General features: G+C 43.7%; 1 pseudogene; it reads right to left on the bottom strand.

Annotated features, from left to right (window-relative positions):
* Positions 1–458: 458 nt before the first annotated feature.
* On the bottom strand, positions 459–859 carry LOC116873275 (annotated as a pseudogene).
* Positions 860–2326: the final 1467 nt, after the last annotated feature.

Raw genomic sequence — 2326 nt, 5'->3', positions numbered from 1 at the left:
CCTAGCTGCTTTTAATCTCTGATGACTTTTAACAGCTATTTTATGCAATATATTTAGCTTTTACAGTTGCTCTTGGCCGAAGTCTCCAGAGATTTATTTGTTTGTTTGTTTATTCATTTTTGAGTTTTGAGATTCATATTTTATTTACAAGTAAATGAAGAATGTCTCCTGTAAACACTAATTTGGGACAAGAAGAGCAATCTAAAGTAGGTGCTGGCTCCACAACACTGTGTGAAAGGAGGCTGTGCCACTGTTCTTTTTGAGCAATGATTTTGCCATTAATAAGGGGGAAAAAAAGACATGTAATTTCTTCATGTTGCATGTGTGAAAGAATTCAAAATAAAAATGACTTTTCAAATCTCTACAGTCCCTAGTCAAATGTGTGAAATGACCAGGATGTCACTTTCGTTCAGTGAGAGCCCTTGCTCCCCAAGAGCAATAGCCTCTGAGAAACTGACCTAATCTTCATCAACAGTTTCTGCTTGATGAATGGAGAGACCCCGATCCTCCAGAGCTTGAACTTCCAGCTTCTCAGCTTCTAGCTTGGTCTGCTGTTCTACCCTTCATTCTTCTAGGATTTCATCATCAGACACTTGCTGGTGGGGTGTGTCACTCTCCTTTCCAAGACTATATCTCCTAGAAGGACCACATTTTCTCTTCTGACCACAAAAATCCCTTGAGATATATCACTGTATTTTTTGCTCCCATGAATGGGCTCCGTAGTCTGATGTAACACTAAATTGGCAAACTGATCAATGCTTCTTATAAAACTGATAAGCATCCTCCCATCTTAAATCAGGACCAAGAGCTTCTTGTCGATGTCCTTGAGGAGGCTGGTGGGGCCAGACATAGAGTTCATTCTGGGCTGAGATAGGGCTGCTGTATATAGCCTTGGTGGGCTAGCATGTCCAACATCTCCTTCCTTTCACCATAGTTGTGCCTGGGTGGGATCCAGACAGAAACCTGGAACCCAGAGCAGGAACAGCATGCTGTCCCAGCTCTCAGCAGCTGAAGTCAGCTGGAAAATCCTCTAGAGATTTATTTTTAAAAAGTGATTTCCAGGACATGTCCCAGGGCCATTGCACATTTAGCTCTATCTCTTGAGTCTTTTTGAGACATCCCCAACCAAGGGCGGGCAAGGTCTTTCGGCTTCTTCAATATCTTCAAAAATAAATTATTGAACTCTATTGAATATAGTTTGTAAGTATTAGCTATTTTGCATTTTTAAAAAGATTTTATTTATTTATTTATTTATTTAAGAAAGAGAGAGAGAGAGAGAGAGAGAGGAGCAGAGGGAGATGGACCAGCAGACTTGTGCCTGAGTGTGGAGCCTGAGGCGGGCTCGATCTCACAACCTGGGACTATGACCTGAGCTGAAATCAAGGGCCAGGCACTTAACCAACTGAGCCACCCAGGTACCCCAAACTATATTGTATTTTAAAATTGAGATTAATGTGCCATGTATGATCATTCTCAATCAGATCACTCAGTTTACCTCAAGACTGATTCTCTGTGGAATAGTTTACTATCTTTCACTTTATATTGTGAGGCATTTCATTCAAACTTACACACACACACACACACACACACTCACTCACTATACATCATGCCTCCTTTGACCCTCTGGGAACCCTGATCTGAGGTGATATTCAGACTCTATTGTTATGTTGCAGTAGGACCATGGTTGAAGCCTCTTTCAACCCCTTGTCCTCCATTACTTAATTTAGAATAAGAGGTAGGAGTGGGGAGTGGGATGGGACCAGGCAGGCTCACAGGGTCCTTGCAGCTCTGGTGGTTGATCTGTCTTCTATGCTTTGGTTTGGGGAATCCTTTGACCATAGAGCTCCCTCTCGTCTAAGTCATCTAGTCTCTTGGTTGAGGGGCCATTTTCTCTGGGCCTTAATGGACAAGCTGGGGCCCTGGGTACTGGGCCTCTCAGGGAGCCACACCCTTGTGTGAATAACTGAATGGAAGAAAACATCCCATGTTATACCCAGTCCCCCGAAATCTGCACCACTCAACTATCTCAGCCAGGAATACCTCATCAAGAGGTAATTGCTTCTCAAGCTTGTTCCAAATGTCTCTCTCCTTTTCTTCCTGAATCTGCCATCTTGTAAAAAATAAAGACAATTAACCCTTTCTTTGCCCAGAGGTAGTTTTAACGTCTTCAGTGTAGGATTAGTCCCCGTGCTGACCCAGAGCCTGTTTCCTCCCTCCCCTGCCCAGCTCTGTATGAGGGGATGCTGCCTTGTCCTGGCTGCTTTTCCAGGCTCCCCGGACAGAGGGAGGGTTTGGTCAAAGAGAGGCCCTGGAGGAAGATTGAAGG

This window comes from Lontra canadensis, unplaced genomic scaffold (genome assembly GCF_010015895.1).
Source record: "Lontra canadensis isolate GAN:19392208 unplaced genomic scaffold, GSC_riverotter_1.0 scaffold32, whole genome shotgun sequence".
Lineage (NCBI taxonomy): Eukaryota > Metazoa > Chordata > Mammalia > Carnivora > Mustelidae > Lontra > Lontra canadensis.
The sequence above is the reverse complement of the archived record's forward strand: the minus strand, read 5'-3'. Positions and strand labels throughout refer to the sequence as shown.